Source organism: Cannabis sativa, chromosome 1 (assembly GCF_029168945.1).
Source record: "Cannabis sativa cultivar Pink pepper isolate KNU-18-1 chromosome 1, ASM2916894v1, whole genome shotgun sequence".
Classification (NCBI taxonomy): Eukaryota; Viridiplantae; Streptophyta; class Magnoliopsida; order Rosales; family Cannabaceae; genus Cannabis; species Cannabis sativa.
In genome coordinates this window covers 7,273,708-7,285,577 of record NC_083601.1, presented here as the reverse complement: position 1 = coordinate 7,285,577, position 11,870 = coordinate 7,273,708, and the positions used below count along the sequence as shown (strand labels likewise).

At 28.9% G+C, this 11,870-nt stretch overlaps 1 long non-coding RNA gene across 1 annotated transcript; it reads left to right on the top strand.

Moving 5' to 3' along the window:
• Positions 1 to 1,357: 1,357 nt before the first annotated feature.
• Positions 1,358 to 2,015, top strand: LOC133039902 (uncharacterized). Its single transcript, XR_009688851.1, has 2 exons — positions 1,358 to 1,478; positions 1,606 to 2,015. It is a non-coding gene; the product is annotated as an uncharacterized LOC133039902 (long non-coding RNA).
• The last annotated feature ends 9,855 nt before the right edge of the window (positions 2,016 to 11,870 follow it).

Here is an 11,870-nt window from a genome sequence, read left to right as displayed (position 1 = left end):
TAGGTAGTGGTCTCCAAAAAATACTAGGGTTCCTGTATTCTCTCTTTCTCCATCAGAGAAAATACTTTAAAGAAATAGTATATTCTTAGAAGATCATAACCTTATGTGCAATCTCCAACAATAGTTTTAGGTTAGCACTACAAAAAATCTCTTTTAGTCACAACAAAATTTGTGACTAAAAGTGAAAAAGTTGTGACTAATTATAAATAATAATTCATATGTTGTGATTAAAAAGTCAGTGACTAAATATAATTCACAAAAATCACAATCATGTTATGACTAAATGTATTTTTAGTCACAATACTTGTTGTGGCTAAAATAAAATAGTGACAACTTGTATCTAAATACTATATTTTAATCATAAGTAATTTTATTTTGTAATTAAAAGTCACATATAATCACAAAAAAATTTATTTTGTAACTAAAAATTTCAGTAAAGATAGTTTTTTTGTAGTGTATTGCTTCGGCTCATGCCGTTATCATCTTCTTTAATTTAACAAAGGTTTTATAGAAATTTAATTTAGAATTTTCTACATTAAAGTACTTTTAAAATATGATTAGATCTCTGCTTATTTGTATTTCTTAAGTGTTTTATAAATCTTAACAATTGATGAATTAATTGAAGATCAAATAATTTTATTTACAAAATTTGAGAATTTTGAAAATTAGAATTTTTATTTCTTTTTGAATAATTCTGCAGCTACAATATTTTTGGCTTAAATTTCAGTTACATATGTCTTCTTAGGACATGTCTATAATAGGTACATGAGTTTCGTCTCTATGTGGTAGGGATATTTTTATAGCCCATATATTTAAAATCTAAGGGTGATAAGGAATGAGTGTATTTCAATAGTAAATCTTTAGAGTGTATTAGATTATTAGTAATTTTTATTTTTTAATAATATTTTGGTACATGTGTGTAAATTATTGTGGACTTGCTTCTTCCAACCAAAAAAAAAATCTCAGTTTTGCTGAATGAAATTGGGTCTTGCTCCTTCCATAAAAAAAAAAAAAATCTCAATTTTGCAAGAGTATTTAGAGTTGATCAATAGTTTGGAAGAGATCAATATTAGATTATTAGAAGATTTCAAACCATATCTCCCAATCCTTTCGCAATTTAAACTGGATACATTCAGTAAACATATTTGGTACCAATGATTTTTTAATTTAATTTTTAAACAAACTTGATCTGACAACTCCAAACTAAAAAAATTATATCTTGTTTGGATAGAAATATATTTTCATTTTCTTATTCTAAAAAAAAAAAAGTCTCCATTAAAGATCAAATTTTCACTAAACTCTTCAATAAACCCATTCATAAAGATCTGAGATTCATGAAGTTTCTCTCTCAAAAATACTAAAATCACCAAGCTCAATTAGACAATCATGGTGACACCCAATTCCCCATCTTTCTTACTATTACAATGGCTTTCTCACTCTGTTTTGTTAAAATTCGATTCTCTGAGATACAAAATGAGGTACGGATGATTGTCCCTATAAACGAATTTGGATTCACACACAAGGGTCGTCTCAAGCTCAATGTTTCGAAGATCTCGATTCCTTGTAAGTATTCAGAGCCTAATCTCGCTTTCTTCCTCTGTACAGGGGAATCGTGGATTCATGTCCTTTAGCGGCTTGAAGATGGTGAGATTGATTGTGCTCTTAGATCTGATATTTTGTATAATGAGACCGATGCAGATCAATCCATGCTTCTTTTCGCTAATTGCAATTCGGGGTCGACGGTCTCAATGAATGTAAGGTCAGCGATGTACAATCTTGACGGAAAAGGAAATGTCTGGTTTACTTTCTATTCTCGTTGTCGTATTTTATTATTGAATTTATGTTTTATACAAGAAACGACTCACCACTGCAGACACTTCAAAATTGGAGATCTATTCTTTATAAACCAGCAAATTTTAAGAAGATTGGTATCTTTAAAATTTGATTTTCATTATAAATGGAAATGAAATAAAAACCATTCATATATCACAAAATTAATTGAATGAAAAAATTAAGGAGAGAAGAAAACCTTAGGAGGGGAAGAAGAAGGAAACTTCTTGCACCGCCCCATAATTATATAAAAAAAAAGAAATTTGTGGCCAAACCCCTTTAAGTTTTAATTAATATACACTTAATTTTCTGTTTTTTTTTTTTTGGTGGTAAAACTCCCTTAACTTAACTTCTGATTGCAAATCCATTGTATTAATTTCAGTGTTAAATGCCAACTAGGACACTAACTTGTATTGTCAATGTGTACATAGATACAGAGGCATGTTTTTATTGGTCTAAAGAATTTTAATTATTTTAATAATTTTTATTATTTTAGTAATTTTCAAATTATTTGAAAATTACAAAAGTAATATTATTAATTGAAAAAAAATATAATATCAGATTTTTTTGTTTCCTTCTTCACCATTAACGACAGACACACCACCATCACCACTAACGGCCACCATCCCCATTACAACCCATCACCAACCATTAACGGCGCCACCATCACCATTGACGACACCACCATCACCATTGACGACACCACCATCACCATTAACGGCACCACCATTGACCGCCATAACAACCACCGCAATTTATTTCGAACGATCTCAAACTCAAATTCAAACACAAACTAAAAAAATAAACTGAAAAACACTATCAATACAAAACAAGAGAAGAAAAGCCCCAATCCCAATCTCAAACAAGAGCAAGAAATGAAAAAAAAAATAGAAAGAGAAAGAAAAAAAATACTAAACTTAGATCTGAACCGCTCTCCACTCTTCCGCCTCCATCAACCTGTATGACAGCCTCCATCCAAAATCTTCATTAATGTCGGTGAGAAAACAGAGGCCACAAATGGCCAAGAACCCCTGTCTCACGCGATTTCTCTCTCACACGATTCTTTGTCAAGACGACCGGAGTACCATCAACTCCCCCAAGACCAATAAATCTCGATCCTATCTCTTCCCTTGATCTGCTGTCCTCCGCCTCCACCGTCTAGCTGTTGGGTTTTATGCCCTAAATAAAACTCCATTTCAATGTAATCTATTTTATTCAACATCAATAAAGAAACAGAAGTATTTTTCATTCATTTGTGTATGTTTCGGTTCACTTTATCAATTGCTTGTCTATTTGATTTATAAATTCATCTTAAACTCTTTTCACATACTTGATCCTGTTTATTGTGTTGTCACACTTTGGAAAGTAAACATGACTATATGAATAAAGTTTCCTAGATTTATCAGACATAGGGTTTTACTGATATGATAATCTACAACAAGAGTTTACTTGCATTTGGAGAAATGCTATGTTCTTTCCAAAACATTGGTTAAAGTAAAGCTCAGGTTGGATGCATGGAGTATGCATCGGAAGGGACCGATATTGAACTTTGACTTAGATTTATTAAACTTACCGTAAAATCTATTCAAGTCAATATCGCCTAGTTGATCCTAGATCAAATGTTCTTAATCCTGTTATGATTAGGCTCAATCTTGAAAGGCTATTCGTGTTCTTTGATTTTTTAGTTAAGCCTACTTTTAGGTCAGGGTGATACGTACATTTTGGGAACACGGTAGTGCAATTGAGTGGGAGCGCTAACATAAACATGGAATCTATAGCTTCTATCTGGCGAATAGTAAGCAAAGGATGATCTCTTTCGAGCTTGACCAAACGAACATAAATGGTAGAGTACTCATTTCACATAAGCTGAAATATCATTTATACGGGGTCAAGTGTTTTAAGGATACATAGTAGGGTGTAACGGTAATCTAATCCCTTTACAGTGTAGATCATTCATATAGAGGATCATTGATCAAATTAGGATTATAACAATAGATAACTAATGATGTGTCTATATGGTGGAACATATAGAGCATTCTATATACTGAGAGTGCAATTCTAAGTTCTATGCGTGGATTCAACGAAGAATTAATAAGTTAGTGAATTTTAGTAATAAATTCTTGATCTACTTATTGGAAGCTCGGTTATATAGACCCATGGTCCCCCCACTAGTTGAGATAATATTGCTTGTAAAACTCATGTAATTGGTTTTGATTAATCAATTATAATTCTCAAATTAGACTATGTCTATTTGTGAATTTTTCACTAAGTAAGGGCGAAATTGTAAAGAAAGAGTTATTAGGGGCATATTTGTTAATTATGATACTTTGTATGGTTCAATTAATAAATATGATAAATGACAATATTATTTAATAATTATTTATAGTTATTAAATAGTTAGAATTGGCATTTAAATGGTTGAATTAGAAAATTGGCGTTTTTGAGAAAATCAGATACCAAAGTGATAAAACTGCAAAATTGCAAAAAGTGAGGCCCAAATCCAATAAGCCATGGCCGGCCACTTTTTTAGGTATTATCCTTTGATATTTTCATTATTTTGATGCCAAATAATTCAAACCTAACCCTAGTGGAATGCTATAAATAGGTAGTGAAGACTTCAGGAAAATTACACTTCTCATTCAGAAAAACCTGAGCCTCTCTCTCTACCTTTGGCCGCCCACGCTCTCTCTCTCTCTCTTCCTCCTTAATATTCCGAAACCGTTAGTGATTAGAGTAGTGCCCACACACACAGTAAGTAATACCTCAATCATAGTGAGGAAGATCGTGAAGAAAGATTTTCAGCAAAAGAAGTTTCAGCATCAAAGATTCAGAGAAAGAGATCCAGGTTCAGATCTTGATAATACTCTGCGACAGAAAGGATACAAGGGTTGGAGATCTGAACGGAAGGAGTCATTTAATTCTGCTGCACCCAATGTAAGGTTTCCTAAACTTTATATGTGTTTATTTCATCGTTTTAGAAAGTTCATATTTAGGGTGTTAATCAACATACTTGTGAGTAGATCTAAGATCTTGGTAAAATAATTTCCAATACTAGCACCTTTGACCTGGGCTGTGTCACCTGCGCGAGAAGATGGAGAGAAGAAGAAAGATTGATAATTTGTTTTTTTAGTTTATTTTTTAACTTTTTATTATTTTATAATATATTTTTTAGTTTTATCGCTCAAAAAAATATATAATTTTTTAAATTTTATATATTTTTTATAATTGTAAGTAATTTGTAAAGATTAAAATAATTAAATTATATGGACTAATAAAAACATGTCACGTGTACATAAATGTACAAGCAATCCAACTTGGCATTTTAGTTGGCATTTAACATTGAAATTTAACTGATACATTGAATTTGCAAACAGAAGCTAAGTTAAGGGAGTTTTGCCATAAAAAAAAAAACAGGGAGTTAAGTATATGATAATTGAAACTTAAAAGAGTTTGGCCGCAAATTTCTCTAAAAAAAATATTGTACTTGTTAATGGACTTTTGAATATTTTTCCAATAATAAGCGATAGAAGCTTTTAACTTTCATTTGGTATCAGTATTCTTTTTTCTTAGAAAAGAAAATAAAAAAGAAAGATTTAATCTACTACATAAAATTACATATTATATAATGTTGACCTTCAAAAATCATATAAATAATTTGTTAAAAAAATGTCAGTATAGTGTAGAGACAAAATTAACGTCATTACTATAAAATTATTCTATATATATATGATAGTATATATATAAAAGTAGGGATATGATTTTGTCCCGTGATGTACTTTCACGGAATGTATTCTGTGGTACATTAGATGGGTCTCAAGGTACATTAAATGAGTGTCAGGGTACGTTTCTACTTTTTAACCTTAATTACCCCTAGATCAATCTCAGTCGTCAGATCAAATAACTCATTCATCTGACGGCTGTCGTACATCACGGATTACAATCCGTGAAAGTACAATAACGGGACAAAATTATATCCCTATAAAAGTATTTAGAGGAGAAGAATGGAACAATATAAAACTAGAGAATAGAAGAACAAACACCCAAAGTGGAGATGGGAATCACCAAAACCTTGAACAAGGTTAAGATTATTTCTCTCTTTATAAAATACTTAGGGCTTTGTGAAAATACTTCTAAGAATTATCAATACTTAGAACTAGCTTTGTGTTTGAAAGATAGAAGATATAAGTGTGTCTTAAAGGATGAACAAAATGATCTCTATTTGTAGTGTTTATGATCACACACTTTGAAATTCAAACATCCTACACCCAATGACTGTTAACATTTCTTAATTGGGTATAAATGAAATTAAATAGATGATTTGAAGGTTACGAGAGTTATTAAAAGTCACCCCATAGTAAAAAAAAAATCAACATTAAAACTGAAAAAAAATAATAACTAATTACTTGTTACTAAATTTTTGAGCTTTTGTAAATAATTCTCCAAACCATTCCAAATCATTATCACTTTATTTAATATCACTTATACACATTATAAATGACAAAATTAAATCCCCAACAGCTATATTTGCATTGTAGCTTTGAATTTCAAAAGATTAAGTTGTTTAACCACTTTTTACACACTTAATTGGTGATCATGTGGAAGTTACAAAATATAGTAACTTCACCTCTTATGTTACAATTTCTATGAATATTACATGTATGTATCTCCCAATCATATTATATTGTAATTATTACATGTATGTAATTACTCTCAATCATATTTATATATTATACTCATAATAATATATATAATATATCACAATTTTAATCTTAAATATTATATTATTTAATAAATAATATAACCGATTTTTTATTTGTGCAATATTGTCTATGGATTTCTCTTATGAATATGTATTTTTCATATTTAATATCATATATTCTTGATTGTTTGAGCATATTTTTACTTAGCTTTTTATTGTGCAAAAATATAATATTTTTTAATTGAATGTTTTCTATTAAATTGTTCTAATCTAATCCTTAGAGTATAAATATTATATTGTGCCTAACACATAATTTCTTTTATTTCTTGTAGTTTCATTAGGTTGTTACACAACTAATACTTAAAAATTATATATTTTATAAGTAAAGAAAAATCTCACTTTTTAGAAAGAAACTTGTGCTTAAATAGAAAATATAATGTGATTTATTTTAATTATAACTAAAACTTAAGAATCAATATATTTATAAATATTATTGAACTTGAATTTTGTAAATTCTAATATCTTAATAATTTTCCTTTACACATCTTATTTGCTAATTATTTTATTCTACTCATATTTTATATTAAATCCTTGTATTACTTATTTTTTATTTTTCTAAAACAAAACCTCATTAAATATTTGAAATTAGGTTAAAATTTAGTTACTTTGTTTTAAATAGTTTCTCTTTCATGTTTTTTTTTCTGATACGGTGATCAAAATCACACAAGATTATCAAAGCAGCAATCCACAATTGGCGACGGTACCTCCTCGAACCAGGATAGCTCATTGTATTTCTCAACTTATCCCAAATAATAAATAAGTGCATTTGACATTGTTTTTTGATAATAGTTTTTTTTTTAAAAAAAACAAAATATTAAGATTAAAATATTGTTTTCTACTTTAAAAATAATTTTTCACTCTCTCACATCACTTTCTTTTTTGTTTTTTTTTTATCTCAAGTCATTTTTTCTTGAGAAATGTTAAAAGACACTAATGGTGCTTAGCACCATCCTACGTATCAATATTACTATTGATGGAATTAAGTATCGAGTCTCATATAATTTACAGGTGTCCAATAACAAGTTCTTTTTTCTTTCATCACTTTCTCTCTGCTTATTTTTCTCTTTTTTGTTTTTTTTTTTTTTTATCTCAAGTCATTTTTTCTTGAGAAATGTTAAAAGACACTAATGGTGCTTAGCACCATCCTACGTATCAATATTACTATTGATGAAATTAAGTATCGAGTCTCATATAATTTACAAGTGTCCAATAACAAGCTCTTTTTTCTTTCATCACTTTCTCTCTGCTTATTTTTCTCTTGTTACTTGCTCTCTCCTTATTTTCTCACACATTCATTTTCTTTCTCCTCATTCATTGTTTATCGTATAATATTTTTAGGTCAAGGTTCGAGGATAGGTTGGGGTTGACATCAGGGTTTGAGGTTCGAGTTTCAGTCCAAGGTTCGGGGCTCGAGCTTTGGATTCGGGGTCTGAGGTCGGGGTCGAGTAGAGGTTTATAGGTTCAGGCCTGGGTTTGGGTCTGGATCTGGGTCCAACTAGCCTTGAGTCTGAGGTTTGAGTTTGGGTGAAGATGCTTTAGGTCTGGGTAGTGGTCCGAGGTCTAAATCTGGGTCCGGGTCCAAATCCGATTCTAAGTAAGTACGGCTCCAAGTTTGAAAAAAAAAATGATTTGCAATAAAATTTTTTTTTTTTTAGCTCCAAAGGGGAAAATGATAAGATTGGTCAAAGAGTATTAGGCTTTACATTCTGTCATCAAAACTTACAGAATATAGACTAGCTACCTTTCTAGTATCTCTCACAATTCAAACTTTGGAACATTATTTCAAACCTTTTCTATTGGAACTTTGTTGATTTGTTTCTCTCAAACTAACGTTGCCTTAAAGGGTGGGCAATATTAATGCATGCACCGTGAAATATGAAAATTACTGCATACAATTTTAAAACTTGTAACATCATTTCAAATTTTAATGATGTTTACAGTAATATTCTATGAAAATATTTAATATAAACATGGTTAGACATAAGAATCATGAAAATTGATACTTCAGTATAGCATAGTTTAAACTTAGCTACATATAGTTTTTCTACTAAAATAGTAATTTTTAATTTAAATGCTCCAGTTTTGATCCATTAAAATAAATAACTAATATATAGTACATATGATTTTATAGTAATAAATCTTACTTGTTTAGGTTTAGAAGTAAGTCTATAATTATTAGGTAGTATAATTATTAAAGTAGTAATTATATTATATTATATTTAAAATATAAAATATATATAATTATGAGATGACAATTAGATATGCATTCATAATATCACTACAAAAAATTTTACTTTTAGTCACAACAAAATTTGTGACCAAAAGTAAAAAAATTATGACTAATTATAAATTATCATTTTTATGTTGTGACTAAAAAATCTGTGATAAAAAGTATTAGTCACAAAAATTACAATTTGTTGTGGCCAAATGTATTTTTAGTCACAATAATTGTTGTGACTAAAACTAAATTAATGACAACTTGTAACTAAAGTTATATTTTAGTCACAAGTAACATTTTGTTGTGACGGTAAAAGTCACATTTAGTCACAAAAAAATTATATTGTGACTAAAAAATTGTCACTTAAATAAGCAATTTTTTGTAGTGTATTATGTTTGACAAAATAATTAGTAATTACACATAAAAAAAATAATATTTTTTAATAATTATATTTAAAATGAATTTTTTTTTATAATTACGTAGTGTAATTACTCAATTTTCACTGGGTCTAGAAGAATTGAAAGGTGTAATTAGAATTTCTCAATAGCCTCAAATTACACCGTTACAGTTTATATAGTCAAACAAACATATTAAATTATATAATTACATTCAATTACACCTGAATTCAATTATACCATCGCTTTCCAAACACACTATTAATATCCAATTTTAAGTTACTTGTTGTTTTTCTCAATGCTCTATTTTCATCATGATCATAAAGTATCATATTATTATTAGTACAATTTAATATTAAATTTTACTTATTTTACTTTAATAATAATTATAAATAAAAATTGCCACCTATTTATAGGGTACTACCTTATGGTAGTTTTAGACAACCTAAAAGCAATACTTAATTTTGTCATTTTTTAAGCAAATATTGCCCCCATTATCTTAACTTATTTATTTATTTATTTTAAAAAAAAAACTACTTTTGAGAGTATTTCAAAAAAGAAGATATATTTTCTATTTTTTCCCTGGAAATTTATGGGAAAAATTCTTATGTAATTTATTTTGTTACACTTAAATTTCAATGTGATTTTTCTGGTATGACAAAAATTCTATTGTTGTTTATTTTAAATTTTTTGGTATCAAATTTTTTTTTTGTAGTTTATTTGCAAATTTTTTAATCATTAGGAGTTTTTTTCATAAATTTAAGAAAATGTAATAGAATTTACTTTTATATGACATAGATATGGAATTAAAAAATAATTAAAGTTAAAAATATGAGAAAAACAATACATAAATTTGATAAAACTTGTAATAATTAAGTTTCGTCGAAAAAGTTACCGGTGCTAGAAAAATTACTGGAAAAGTTATTGTTACCAGAAAATTCATAGTCCCCAAAAAAGTCACCGGAAAAGTCACCATCGCCGAAAAAGTTACTAGAAAAGTTACCAAAAGTAAATGTCTCAAATATATATAAAAAAATATATAGAACTGGTTTCATAACATAATGAATAAAAAGAAGGGTAAATACCATTTTGGACCCTGTGTTTTGCAAAAGTTACTAATTGGACCCTCTATTTTGTTAAATGATAAACTGGACCCTTTGTTTTGTTAAATGGTAAAAATAGGACTCTAAGCTCAATTTTCAATAATTTTATTTATTTTTTAATATATAATTAACTTTAAGACAATTTATAACACGAGCATATACAAAAAATGTAACTGATTTTGTCATAACATCTCTAGATCGGATTATTATTAAGTTTTTATTTTGACAAAAAATCAATTCAGGGTCCTATTTTTACTATTTAACAAAACAAAGGGTCCATTTTATCATTTAACAAAACAGAGGGTCCAATTGGTAACTTTTAAAAAACACAAGGTCCAAAATAGTATTTACCCTAAAAAGAAATTTAATTGCTTCTTTTAGAGGACTAATACTTACCTTACTCGTACTGCAAGTAAACTAAGGTTGTTAATACAAAATAATTTAAATCGGTTATAATTAAAATAGAACCAGTTCTGTAACATAATAAATAATACAAAATAACTCAAACCAATTATAATTAAAATAGAACCGGTTCTATAACTGTAAAGCCCGCTTAGTTAATTTGGAAATTAGCAGTTATTTATGTTAATCAGGAAATTATTTATAGCTATTTAAATAATTTATTATGGATAGTTATGGAATTCAAATATGCATGTGTATGTTATCGGTAGCTTTTATGTTTCGTATTTCCGGTGTCCGGTATTTTGGAACGCGGCGTTTGGCTCAGTAGAAATCACAACTTAGTATGTTAGTATTTTGGGGACGGGTTTTAGACATTGGGAATGTCGGGAATGGCCGGGAATTTAGAATGTCCCAAAAATACCCCTTTAGTATGAATTATGTGATTTTATGGTGGAGGGGCAAAATGGTCTTTTTGCCCCATTAATGTTTTGTCTTATATGATTTATTAATGGAAAAAAAATAAGTGTTTATTTATTAAATGTTGGCTGAAATGGTTTTATTAAGTTGATATATTATGTCATTTATTCTTTTTCTAACACTTAGCTTATTTTGAAAAAGAAATTCCAAAAACTCACACACAATCACTCTCTCTCTTTCGGCCATCTTTGAGCAGCAAGGAGGGGGAATTTTCTTGGTGATTCAAGTCTTCATTGTGTTAATTTTTGTGATCCTTAATTGCTTGTAAGTGGTTCTCAACCTTTCTTGGTGTTTTACTTGTTTTTCTTGAAAAAAAAAGATGATGAATGCATGTGATTGTGGAATGTTGTTGCTGCTGTAATTAGTTCTTATTTTCTGAGTTTAAGCATGTTAGTTTAGGGTTGTTTTGATGCTTGATTGCTAGGTTGAGCATCTTTAGAGGGTTATATGTGAAATTATGTAATTTTGAGAGAAAATGCCATGAATTGTTTCTGTGAATTGCTGGATGTTGTTGTTGATTTTCAGAGGCTATATTATGCTAGTTTAGGTTGATTTTAGCTGGTTTGCATGCTTGTTTTGTGGTTTTGCTCAAGCTTGAGTTTGGAACTCAAAGCTTGAGCTCCAATGGCAAAATTTGTGTATGTGGTTTCTGGGTAGGTTTGATGCCTTGGAAATGTTTATTAGGG